A 13,867-nucleotide genomic window follows, 5' to 3' on the forward strand; every position below is an offset into this window, starting at 1 on the left:
ACTAGGCCTCAGTGTCCTTGCCTTTGTAGTGGTACTAATGTGGGCTATATATTACAGCTCAGGCTGTAAGACAAGGAAGCTCAAATATTGGTTCTTAATCAGTTATTTTAACTTTACATCTGTTACATCAAAATAGGAGTACTTCGCTTCTATTAATTTTCTAAGATTTAAACTCATCAAAACAAAATGTGGTACAAATAATATAGCCATTAAGACTGTTCAGTTAAGAATATTTAGGATTTTAGATACTATGTCATGAAATATCCATGAAGAGTTTCAAGTTCTATATTATTTCACTGAAACAAAAATTTCAGAAGACCCAATCAGCACTTACAGCTGCATTATGTAAAGAAAATTATATTTTCTTCATTCTTGTCCTTTGAGGAACTCAAAATGAAATATTTAAAAGATTTTTTAAAAGAAAAACTAGTTAAGATTTTGGATAAGTCATTCAACCTTGACTAAAATTCATTTGCCTTTGTAAAATACAAAGTTCCTTTCCTACTACCCTTTGTTAGAATATTATGTTTTATCCTTCTTCTCCCTGTTTCTTGAGTCTTTGGATATATGTATATAAAAACATACTACCAAATGAAAAATAAATAAAAGACCACAAGTCACAGAGCACATCACTTCCCCTGGTTTCAAAAACAATAGAAAACAATGGAATACTAGTCTATGATAATAGACATGAAATGCTAATGAAAAAATATGAAACTCCTTTGCTTGTTTTTACAGATAATATTCAACATCAGCCAAGACAGAAATCAATATGTTTTACAGGTAGCAAAAAAAAAAAACCATAAGGAAGCATAAAAGTATGTGACTTTGTCATTGTCGTTCAAAGACCATCTTAAGGAAATAATTCAAAGAAAGGAAAGAAGCAAGTTGTGCAAAGAAGAAACTTCACTGCATTAAATCAGTGTCTGCCCATCCCTGTCTCTGTCCCTCTCTCTTCCTATGAATGTGAAATTCTTAGTGTATAAAGTATCTTCTTACAGTCACAATTTTTAATATTGAAAGATGAAGTCCTATATATCCTATGATGCCATGAATGAATTCAAGCACCAAGGAAACTTACCTCTACTGATAACCATTCACAGACAACACTAGAAGATTCTATGTACTGGAGTAGAAATGTAATTATTAATCTCACCTAGATATAAACCTTGAGAACAACAATAGTGACCTGACTGCATGATATACCCACTGGTGCAATAGTGTCATAAATGCCAATGGAGTAACCAATATCCCTGCTCTTTTTATTAAATTTAAAATCCAATAGAATTTTTTATGCTCCATGAAATAGAGCTAATTAATATCTGGCACTATTAACAAAGCCAATGACCTGAGACTCAATAAGTCATAGGCCCTAGAGAAATCCTGCTAGCATTCTGCTAAGTGAAAATGGAAGTAAAACAACTCCTAATGGTATATTGCTATTCCAAAAGATTAGTGCATTACTCAGTCTTCATCAGAGAAATTTTGGTGATTAAGACAGAGGCCCAGAACTGTATAATATACGGAGAGTGACAAACTTTATATTACTTTATATCTTTCTCACATCCCTCCTCTCAAGGCTCATGGATCTGTGCAGAAGGAGGCAGAACGATTGTAAAAGCCGGAGGATGATTCTTAGGAAGCAGAATTTTCCAGAAACAACAGGACTGATGCACATATGAACTCACAAAGACTGTAAAAGCATATCCAAGAACTGCATCAGTTCAAGTCAGACAAAATCCAACCTTGAAGAAAGGCAAGAGGACACAAGGTCTTGCCCCTAACCAAAAAGCTATTTTCCCTTTATAACTGCTAGGAGAAAAAAGTTTTCCTCAGTGGAGAGACACTGGGTCTAACAACCATACTCCAGGACAGGCTACATGCTAAGAAAGTAATAGGTCAACAAAAACTGGAATCCATGGTTTTTTTTTTTTTGTTGTTGTTGTTGTGGGGGTGAGTGGTTTTGGGGAAGGATCTTTAAGGAGTTGAGGAAAGAGAAAGAATATGATCAAAACATACAGATCTAAATATATACAAAAAGCATGCCATTTAAGATAATGCAGGCAGACAGAGCTCCAAAAAGAACTGTCTTGAAAAAGAGATGCCAAAATCATACTTTATTATCTAATAATGTTTCTATGATCTGATTGAGAACCACAATTAACACAGTTCTCACACCTGTGATTTAATATTAAACTGGATACAGAAATATGGTGACATGATAGTATCTCTTGCCGTTCATGCCCTATGCATTTCAAGAATGATGCTCTTGAATTGGCAAAAACAGGTCCTGATCTCAAAGGGATTTCAGTTCTTCAGCGGACAGGTAAGATGCGGAGGAGGCTGTGAAACGACCTCTGTATATGACATGGTTATCATAATCATGAACTTATAACAGCTGTGGTTATGTGCACAAGCCGTATACAAGATCAAAACAGCTAAAAGTTTAGCCTGGAAAGAGAGAAAAAGATTAAGGTGCATAGCTTGAAGGAAAGGGAGTACTTATTTAAGTTGGGAACATGTGTGGAATGTGAAGTACCGACAGGACACACAACTACTCAAAATACAGTTGGTGATAAAGATACAGAATGGAGGACAGTGAGCAGTGAGAACATTGAGAATGGATAAGCTCTAAGATGTGAATGTATTGAAAGGAAGGACTAAAAGATTAAAATGGTAATAAAGTTGGAGTTAGATAACACACAAAAGGAAAGCAGAAAGCAAAGAGTGGGAAGCAGGGAATAATGCAAAAGTTGAATTTCACAGAATAGGTTTGAGTAATGATAGTGGAGTCAAGGAATGTACCAGAGAAGGTCTATTTGTTTTGTCAAGAGATCATATTCAGGAGCTGGAGAGATGGCTTAGCAGTAAGAACACTGGTTGCTCTTTCGGAGAACCCAGGTTTAATTCTCAGCAGCCACAAAGCTGCTAACAATGTATCTGTAACTCCAGTTCTAGAGGATCTGACATCTCTGGCCTCCATGGGAACTGCACATATGTGGTACAAACACATACGCGTAGGCAAAACACCCCCACACATAAAATAAACAAAATCTTTAAAAAGAGAGAGAGATTGCTATTTATCATTGAGAGTCACTATTCAGCATACTATGATTAACAGAGAGCCAAGTATACAGCTAGTGGAGACACCAATGGGGAGGGTGGTTTATTAGAAAACATGATTATTCGGGACTACATCTAATTTGGAAGAAAATAAAACAGTTCTTGCAATATGGTTCCCAGGAAAAGGCAATGTGAGTTAAAATACTTGTTGATGAAAGAAAATAAGCCAGAAGTGGTTATGCTTTGTCTGATAAATGCCTCTTATATGTGGTCTTGCTAGGCTTTTTGTTTGTTTGTTTGCTTGCTTGCTTGCCTGCTTGACTGCTTGCTTGCTTTGTTTTTAGTTACATGAAGATCTGAGTTTGATCCCAGCATCCACATAGAAAGCCAGGCTTAGCCAGGCTGTGGGGACACATGACTTTAATTCTAACACTTTGGTGGCAGAGGCAGGCCTGATCTACAGAGTGAGCTCCAGGACAGCCAGAACTATTACACAGAGAAACCCTGTCCCAAAAAAAGAAAAGAAAAGAAAAAGAAACAAATAAAAACAGGCATGAATCAACGATGATCCAAAAATATTCAGTAGAAAATTTCAAAAATAAATAATTCATAAATCAGAAATTGTGTGCCATTCTGAATAGCATGATGAAAATTTACATCTTTCCTCAATCCTATCTAAGCTAATCTATCCCTTTGTTCACTGTGGTGTGTATACTAACTACCTCATTATTCACTTAGTAAGTGTCTCAGCTTTCGAGACAACTATCAAAACATATTCGTGTAACCCTTGCATATAAGGCCATATCAAAATGTCTACATAATTTATTTCACTTCATCAGGTTGACATTGTATGATCTAACATCAGCATAAAAAGAAAGAATATGGTACAAAAGATATTTAGGAAATAAGTGAGACATCATAGTCACATAACTTATTCTTATAAATGCTTTATTTTTTCTACTTTATTAACAAACACTGTTAATCTTTACTGTGTCAAATTTGTAAAATTATTATAGAGTTGTAGGTATAAGAAAACACTATGTGGGTATATGTATATATGATCCAGGATTATATATGATTTCAGGCAATCACTTGGGGTCTTAGACTGGTATCACCTGAATATGGGGAAATTACTATGTATCTAATTGTACACTGCATAAATATATAACCAGTAACGTATGAGGACAGATGGAGTAATCCAAAACAAAATAAATGAGGGACTCAGACTCCATCGACAGACATTGGTAATGATCAGTCTCACAGGCAGTATTGAGAGAAAGAAAACAGCTGCTAAAGAAACCAGACAGAAAAGATTTTATTCTGTATACATGTACATACTTCTATATTCAAAGTTAGGACAAATTGATCTCTGCTATTGAAAGTCAAGCCAGTAGCTACACTTATAGAAAGTGAGCAGAATGGCCCCACTGCAGTTCCAGGGTTGGTGATCAGTTGCTGTTGATCTATGTGAGTGCTAATAATAATGGTGTTTCCACTGAACCTGATAGAAGAGAAAATGGGAAGTACCCTACAACATATGGGCACTGGAGATCGCTTCCTATGTATAACCCCAGCAGCACAGACATTAAGGGCAACATTGAATAAATGGGACCTCCTGAAACTGAGAAGCTTCTGTAAAGCAAAGGACACTGTCATTAAGACAAAGAGGCAGCCTACTGACTGGGAGAAGATCTTCACCAACCCCGCAACAGACAAAGGTCTGATCTCCAAAATATATAAAGAACTCAAGAAACTAGACTTTAAAAGGATAATTAACCCAATTAAAAAATGGGGCACTGAACTGAACAGAGAATTCTCAACAGAAGAAGTAAAAATGGCCAAAAGATACTTAAGGTCATGCTCAACCTCCTTAGCGATCAGAGAAATGCAAATCAAAACAACTTTGAGATATCATCTTACACCTGTCAGAATGGCTAAAATCAAAAACACCAAGGATAGCCTTTGCTGGAGAGGTTGTGGAGAAAGGGGTACCCTCATCCATTGCTGGTGGGACTGCAAACTTGTGCAACCACTTTGGAAATCAGTGTGGCGGTTTCTCAGAAAAATTGGGATCAACCTACCCCTGGACCCAGCAATACCACTCTTGGGAATATACCCAAGAGATGCCCTATCATATGACAAAAGCATTTGTCCAACTATGTTCATAGCAGCATTATTTGTAATAGCCAGAACCTGGAAGCAACCTAGATGCCCTTCAATGGAAGAATGGATGAAGAAAGTGTGGAATATATACACATTAGAGTACTACTCTGCGGTGAAAAACAATGACTTCTCGAATTTTGCATGCAAATGGATGGAAAGAGAAAATACTATCCTGAGTGAGGTAACCCAGACCCAAAAAGAAGAACATGGGATGTACTCACTCATAATTGGTTTCTAGCCATGGATAGGGGGCCACTGAGTCTATAATTTGTGATCCTAAAGAAGCTAAACAAGAGGGTAAACCCAAGGAAAAACATATAGATATCCTCCCAGCTATGGGAAATAGACATGACTGATGGGCAAAAAATTGGAATCTTGGGGGTGGGGTGGGATGGGGATGAGGGGTGATGGGGAGAGAAAAGTGTGAAGGAGAGGATGAGGGGAACTGGGGGAATCGGGGTGATTGGGGATAAAGGAAGGTTGGATAGGGGAGCAGGGAAACTCATACCTTAGGTAAGGGAACCACCTAAGGGGTGGCAAGAGACTTGAACTTGGAATGGCTACCAGATGCCCAGGGCAATGTCCCCAGTTAGTTCATTGGGGCACCTGAGGATAGGGAACCTGAAATGAACCTATCCTATAATCATACTGATGAATATCTTGCATATCGCCATAGAACCTTCATCTAGCGATGGATGGAGATAGAACCAGAGACCCACACTGGAGCACCGGACTGAGCTCCCAAGGTTATAATGAGGAGCAGAAGGAGAGAGAACATGAACAAGGAAGTCAGGACCATGAGGGGTGCACCCAACCACTGAGACAGTGGGGCCGATCTATTGGGAGCTCACCAAGGTCAGCTGGACTGCTACTGAAAAAACATGGGATAAAACCGGACTCTCGGAATGTGGCGGACAATGAGAGCTGACGAGAGGCCAAGGAGAATGGCACAGGAACTTTCAACTGGCGATAGATCGAGAGAGAGACAGAGACCCAAATTGGAGCAACGGTCTGAGCTCTTAAGGTCCAAATGAGGAGCAGAAGGAGGGAGAACATGAGCAAGGAAATCAGGACCACGAGGCGTGCACCCACCCACTGTGACAGTGGAACTGATCTATTGGGAGCTCTTCAAGGCCAGCTGGACTGGGAATGAATAAGCATGGGTTGAAACTGGACTCTCTGAACATGGCGGACAATGAAGGCTGATGAGAAGCCAAGGACAATGGCACTAGGTTTTGATCCTAATACATGAACTGGCTTTGTGGGAGCTTAGCCTGTTTGGATGCTCACCTTCCTGGGCCTGGATGGAAGTGGGAGGACCTTGGTCTTCCTGAAGGGCAGGGAATTTGGACTGCTCTTCAGTATCGAGAGGGAGGGGGAATGGACTGGGGGGAGGAGAAGAGGAGTGGGGATGGGGGAGGGGAGTGGGGGGAGGGGGCAATGTGTGGGAGGAGGGGAGGGAAATGGGAAACGGGGAGCAGTTGGAAATTTTAATTAAAAAAGAATAAAAAAAATGGAAAAAAAAACAATATAACAAATCCTATTTGTAAAGATACCATATGCTGTGTTGATAAGACTTAAAGGAATTGAATAGGAAGCTATGGTACACTGGCTAGTTTTCACAGTGCTGGAAGATACTATGTAAGCAATGGAGAGAGTATTGCCCATTTTTGGATCTTGAATACACTATACCAAACTGCCAGGTAAAATGAGCCCACTAGAAAAATTGTGATACATTTGCTATTGGGATAATAAACTGTTTACTGATTGATAAAAAAAAAAATAATGGTGTTTCACTTTATGATAACACATCAAGGTGTATGCTTATTAGTCATATGTATAACATTTTTTCTTGTACTGCTGGGAACTGAAACTAGGGTTGGTCTTGAACATGCTACTCAAGTGCTCTGCCACTGAGCTACTTTCCTTGGCACTATTTGCATACTTCAGGGGGAAAGGTAAAATAAAATAACATGCAGAATTGAGTTATAATACAATGATAAAAGTGTTCTTGTCTGCTATTGTAAATAGAACTGCTGGTAGCTAAGCGATGCTACATATGTAGTGATGGGGTAAGAATGCTCCCATGGGCTCATACATTTGAGTGCTTAGTCAGCAGGAAGTGGACAGCTTTGAAAGAACTAGGATTAGGTGTGTCCTCCTGGAGGAAGTATGGCCTTGTTGGAGTATGTCACCAGGAATGGACTTTGAGATTTCAAAAATCCATGCCAGGTCCAGTGTCTATCTCTCTCTGTCTCTCACTGTCTCTGTCTCTGTCTCTCTCTCTCTCTTTCTCTCTGCCTGTTTGTTGCTTTGTTTCAGAATGTAAAGGTCTCAGCTACTTCTCCCACACCATACATGCCACCATGCTCCCTGCCATGATGACAATGGACAAACATCTGTAGTCAGGTCCTTAAGTTTGTATAGTAAACACTTTAGACTCGGACCCACTTCCCCAGCTCCCAGTTTTCATTTTATGTATTTGCTGAACCTGAATGTTAACTCTGAGAAAATACTTAAGTTTTCTACTCTGTCTTATAAAAATGATATGATCTAAGCTACTAAGACCCAAACTTAGTGAGGCAAGTTAAAATATTCTTTTGTGTTCAGAAGGTCTAATGCCTCTGAAACTTTATTATATTTTCAACTAGGCCATTTTATAAAACATTTCATTTTTTCAGCTAATTCAAGCGCTCATTAAGTATGAAAAATGTTTCCACCACATTTGAAACAAATAATAGCCATCAACTCACTAATCCTTACAAGTATATACATCTTGTCCTTGACATGTAATTGCTTATGTGGCCAAATAATCTAATTTTAATAATTCAAAAGGTATTTAAATCTGTTAATTTTTGTACTTGGAGCCTATTCAAAGTTTATTACATTTAACCAATTCTGTGGTTTGGAAAATATCCCTGGTGATTAAAAATATCCACAAGGAAAAGAAATCTTACAAGGAAGTATGGAAGGTACATTTAGTTCCCCAAGCTTCGCAATATTCGATGCCAAAAACATACGAATGGACATGGTGACTTTGTTCCCTGTACCTTCCTCTAATAGTTATTGACGCTTACTAGATTACAAATGTCTGACTCTTTAGAGAATCTAAAATATACTGCACAATTCTGTTGTCACGTACCTCTGAAAAGGAAGAAAGCTAGCACTAGAATCAATGTGTACCCAAAGTACATAAAGGTGCTTCTGATGCCAGTCACCTGAAGTTTGGTAAAGAAGTAATGAATTGCATATAGAAGAACATAAATGGATGTAAAACTGCCGGTCCAAAAGGCTCTCCACCACCAACCACAATCCTGTTAAAACAGAAATAAAAACTGCTTAGGTGAAATCATAGCTATAAATATAAAGTCATTATATTTATAACACAAGATGGACTCTATAACATTACTAATTAAAAGTAGAAAATGTAGTGACTGGAAAGATAGTTCAGTGGTGAGGATCACTGGTTGCACTTCCAGAGGACCCAGGTTTGATTCCCAGCACTCACATGGTGGCTCACAGTTCTCTCTAACGCCAGTTCCAGAGAATCTCATGTCTTCTTTTCACCTCTGCAGACACGGCACACACATGGTGCACAGGCATACATGCAGGCGAAACACCCATACAAATTTCTAAAAATACAAATAAAAGTTGATTTTCCATAAGCAATTTAATAAAACACGTAATTATGTCATGTTTGAGATGCTCTAGCTACTGTAAACTCTATTTCCAGGGATATCACATGTGCCTTCTGAAGCATGAAGTTATAATTCATGGGGAATGCAATTTTAAGACTGCCTCAGGCATTCAGCTCAACTTCCTTTACTGCCATGAGTTCTGCTGTGCCCAGTTTGGAGTCTCTGTAGTAACTATCATCTACTGCAAAAACTAAGTCTCTCTGGAAAAGCTGACAGTAGCACTGCTCAATGGTAATAAAAACATTCAGGTGGAAATATGGCAGGCACATCTTGTCCACTAAGGAAAACAATAGCAATGGTTCGCTACTAGAGCTAATAATACGACCAAATAGGATGTTGACTAAGCTTACTATGGCAGGCACGAATTTCCGCCTACCCACAATATCTCAAATCCAATAAAAATCAATTGGCTTCCCCAGTAACAGACTTGCCACTATTGCACCAATGCCAGATGCATTGCCTGGCTATTTGATAATATAACATGAAGGGTCCATAGCTAAGTAGGACTGCTAATATGACAATTCTCCTATGGCAATCTCTATCCTCTTTACTACTATAAGAACCAAACAACAGGGAGGGAGGTTCCGGGTCAGTTTCAGTTTGATTCATCCATGTCTTCTGACCAAATGACTATCTAATACTAGTGGGCAACCAATAGTAGTGGCAAGAATCTACTGTTTAGCCCTAATGTGACACCTATATAACCACCGCTGAGTCTCAGGAGACATGGGAATAAGGAGCAGAAAAAAAAGTCAGAGGAAAGTTGCAGAGTGTTATAGGATGCTTTCTACTGTGCGTGGCATGGTCACTGCACTCTCAAACTCTCAGAAACTGTGATTCTCAGCACCAGGCATGTACAAAACTGAGACTGTTAACATTCTATCACAGAAGAGAATAGATCACAAGACCCCGCCCTCACCGAGTAGGTAAATGAAGTTAATGACTGCTAGGAAAGAGAGAGGTATTTTCTTCAGTGGTATAGCCACCTGTAAGTCACACATGTCCTATGCATAACCCCTCCCGCATGCTCCTGTAAGAAATCATAACTAAATTCTATGGGTTACCAAAAGGAAAAGATATGACAGCGAAAGGGGAACTAGTTGGAAAGAGTGGTATCAAAGGGAGTGGGGGGGTCACAAAAGAAAAAGTTATGGCATATGAACAAATACATTATATAGATAGAGGAAAAGCTCAGGATAGGGCAGTTATGTTGGTGGGGCTTCATGAGTGCAGCTTTTGGCATTACTAGGAGATACAATCTCACAGCAAGCTCCCTGATCCTCTGACTCTTAAAAATATTTCTGTCACCTTCTTCCCTAGTATTCACTGAGCCTTAGGTACAAAAGTGTTTTGCAGATGTATCTGTTAGAACTGAGCTCCAAAACTCTGTGTTTTGATTGATGTGATTTGTTGTAGTGTTCTTCATCTGTTGCGAAGAGAAGTTTCGCAGACATATCAAAGTGGATGGGGAAGGGAAACCCATGAGACCTCAACCCTACACAAAGACAACTAAGAGACACTAAGGATGGGGGAAACAGTCTTCGCCAGGAAGAGTACACCAATTGCTTATTTTATGCCAAATGGTTATCTCTGAAAACATACATACAAGTAACATTATACAGACTGAGTAGGTTGTATTTAAGGATTTATATGTACATATATTTATTCATGTATTATGCAAATCAATTTTTAAAAGAGGGTACAAATTTGAAAGAAAACAAGGAATGATATATGGGAGGGTATTTAGAGAGGATATTCAGGAAATGAAAAATATGTAATTATAATCTAAAAAAATAGAAGAAAAGTTCATAATGAAACCCATTATTTTAAAAAATGCAATACTATGTCTAGTGATGACTTAGGTCAGTTACAAGAAAAAGTATTGGGGCGGCGGAGGCACCAGCACGCAGGCAAGTCCGGGCGGCAGAGGCACCGGCGTGCAGGCAGGCCCGGGTGGCGGAGGCACCGACAGTCAGGCCCGGCAGGCAGGCCTAGGCAGCGGAAGCACCGGCGCACAGACAGTTCCGGGTGGCGGAGGCACCGGCAGGCAGGCCTAGGCGGCGGAAGCACCGGCGCGCAGGCAGGCCCGGGCGGCGGAGGCACCAGCACGCAGGCAAGTCCGGGCGGCAGAGGCACCGGCGTGCAGGCAGGCCCGGGTGGCGGAGGCACTGGCAGTCAGGCCCGGCAGGCAGGCCTAGGCAGCGGAAGCACCGGCGCACAGACAGGCCCGGGCGGCGGAGGCACCAGCACGCAGGCAAGTCCGGGCGGCAGAGGCACCGGCGTGCAGGCAGGCCCGGGTGGCGGAGGCACCGACAGTCAGGCCCGGCAGGCAGGCCTAGGCGGTGGAAGCACCGGCGCGCAGGCAGGCCCAGGTGGCGGAGGCACCGGCAGGCAGGCCTAGGCGGCGGAAGCACCCGCGCACAGACAGTTCCGGGCGGCGGAGGCACCGGCAGGCAGGCCCGGGCGGCGGAGGCACTGGATACAGGATAGTGCGGGCAAGAAACAGTGAAGCCTGCACTGAGAACAGATTGCCCCGCTACAATTAAATCAAACCCAATAGATAGCATCGGTAAGAGGAGATGGGCAGACGCCAAGGCAAGAATTCACCCAACAATCTGAAAAACAACATGAAAACACCAGAACCCAATGACCTTACAACACAAGGACTTGAACACCCTATCACAAGAGAAGAGGAAAAAACTGACTTTTTGAAAGCAATAGAGTCCCTTAAACAACATGTAAAAAACGCCCTCATAGAAATGGATGAGAAGTATAACAAAAAGTTTGAAGAAATGAGTAAATACGTAAATGATACCCTGGGAAGCCAAGAAAAAACGATCAAACAGGTAATGGAAACAGTCCAAGAATTGAAAACTGAAATGGAAGCAAGGAAGAAAACACAAACTGAGGACCAGCTGGATATGGCAAATATAGGTCAACGAGCAGAGACTACAGAAACAAGCATAATCAACAGAATACAAGAGATAGAAGAAAGAATCTCAGACTCTGAAGACAACATAGAGAAAATAAACGGACTGATCAAAGAAAACACCAAAACCAACAAATTCTCATCACAAAACATTCAGGAAATATGGGACACAATAAAAAGACCAAACCTAAGAATAATAGGGATAGAAGAAGGAGAAGAGGCACAGCTCAAAGGTCCAGAAAACATTTTTAACAAAATTATGGAAGAAAACTTCCCCAACATAAAGAAAGATATTCCTTTGAATATTCAAGAAGCATACAGAACACCAAACAGACTGGATAAAAAAAAAACGTCCCCTCGCCATATAATAATCAAAACACAAAATATACAGATTAAAGAAAGAATATTAAGAGCTGCAAAGGAAAAAGGCCAAGTAACTTATAAAGGTAAACCGATCAGACTTACACCTGACTTCTCTATGGAAACCATGAAAGCCAGAAGGTCCTGGATAGAGGTACTACAGAAACTAAGAGACCATGGATGCAAACCCAAACTACTATACCCAGCCAAGCTATCGTTCACTATCAATGGAGAAAACAAGACATTCCAGGATAAGAACAAATTTAAACAATACGTTGCCACAAATCCAGCCCTACAGAAAGTAATAGAAGGAAAATCACAACCCAAGGAATCCAACATTGCCAACACTGCCTACAATAACCCAGGCATCTAGCGACCCTTCAACAGCACAACTCAAAGAAGGGAGACACACAAACTCTTCTACCAAAAGCAGTAAGAATAACCGGAGTTAACAACCACTGGTCATTAATATCACTTAATATTAATGGTCTCAATTCACCAATAAAAAGGCACAGGCTAAGAGATTGGATACGAAAACAGGATCCAACAGTCTGCTGTTTGCAAGAAACTCATCTCAACCACAAAGACAGGCATCTACTCAGAATAAAGGGTTGGGAAAAGGTTTTTCAAGCAAATGGTCCTAAGAAAAAAGCAGGTGTGGCCATACTAATTTCTAACAAAACTGACTTCAAACTAAAATCAATCAGAAGAGATCGACAGGGACACTTTATACTCATAACAGGAACGATTCAGCAGGATGAAGTCTCAATCCTGAATATCTATGCCCCTAATATAAAAGCACCCACTTATGTAAAAGAAATATTGCTAAAACTCAAGGCAGACATCAAATCACACACACTAGTAGTAGGAGACTTCAACACACCTCTCTCACCAATGGACAGGTCAATCAGACAGAAAACTAATAGAGAATTAAGAGAATTGTTGGAGGTAATGAATCAAATGGACTTAACAGACATCTATAGAACACTCCACCCAAATAGGAAAGAATACACCTTCTTCTCTGCAGCTCATGGAACCTTCTCGAAAATTGACCACATACTTGGAAACAAAGGAAACCTCCACAGATACAAAAAAATATCAGTGTCCACCTGTGTCTTATCAGATCACCACGGATTAAAGTTAGAAGCCACCAACAAAGCTACCCCCAGAAAGCTGACAAACTCATGGAAACTGAACAGTCAACTACTGAACCACACCTGGGTCAAGGAAGAAATTAAGAAAGAAATTAAAGTCTTCCTTGAATTTAATGAAAACAAAGAGACAACATACTCAAACCTATGGGACACGATGAAAGCAGTGCTAAGAGGAAAGTTCATAGCACTAAGTGCCCACTTAAAGAAAACGGAGAAAGCATACATTGGGGACTTAACAGCACACCTGAAAGCTCTAGAAAAAAAAGAAGCAGACGCGCCCAGGAGGAGTAGAAGACTGGAAATAATCAAACTGAGGGCAGAAATCAACAAAATAGAAACACAGAAAACAGTCCAAAGAATCAATGAAACAAAAAGTTGGTTCTTGGAGAAAATCAACAAGATTGACAAACCCCTATCCAAACTAATTAAACGACAGAGAGAGAACACGCAAATAAATAAGATCAGAAATGAAAAGGGGGACATAACCACAGACACAGAGG

General features: G+C 40.3%; 1 pseudogene; it reads right to left on the reverse strand.

Moving 5' to 3' along the window:
• Positions 1–2,446: 2,446 nt before the first annotated feature.
• Positions 2,447–13,867, reverse strand: part of LOC130867504 (transmembrane 9 superfamily member 2-like) — a 103,325-nt pseudogene continuing 91,904 nt past the window's right edge.

The sequence above is a fragment of the Chionomys nivalis genome, chromosome X (genome assembly GCF_950005125.1).
Source record: "Chionomys nivalis chromosome X, mChiNiv1.1, whole genome shotgun sequence".
NCBI lineage: Eukaryota > Metazoa > Chordata > Mammalia > Rodentia > Cricetidae > Chionomys > Chionomys nivalis.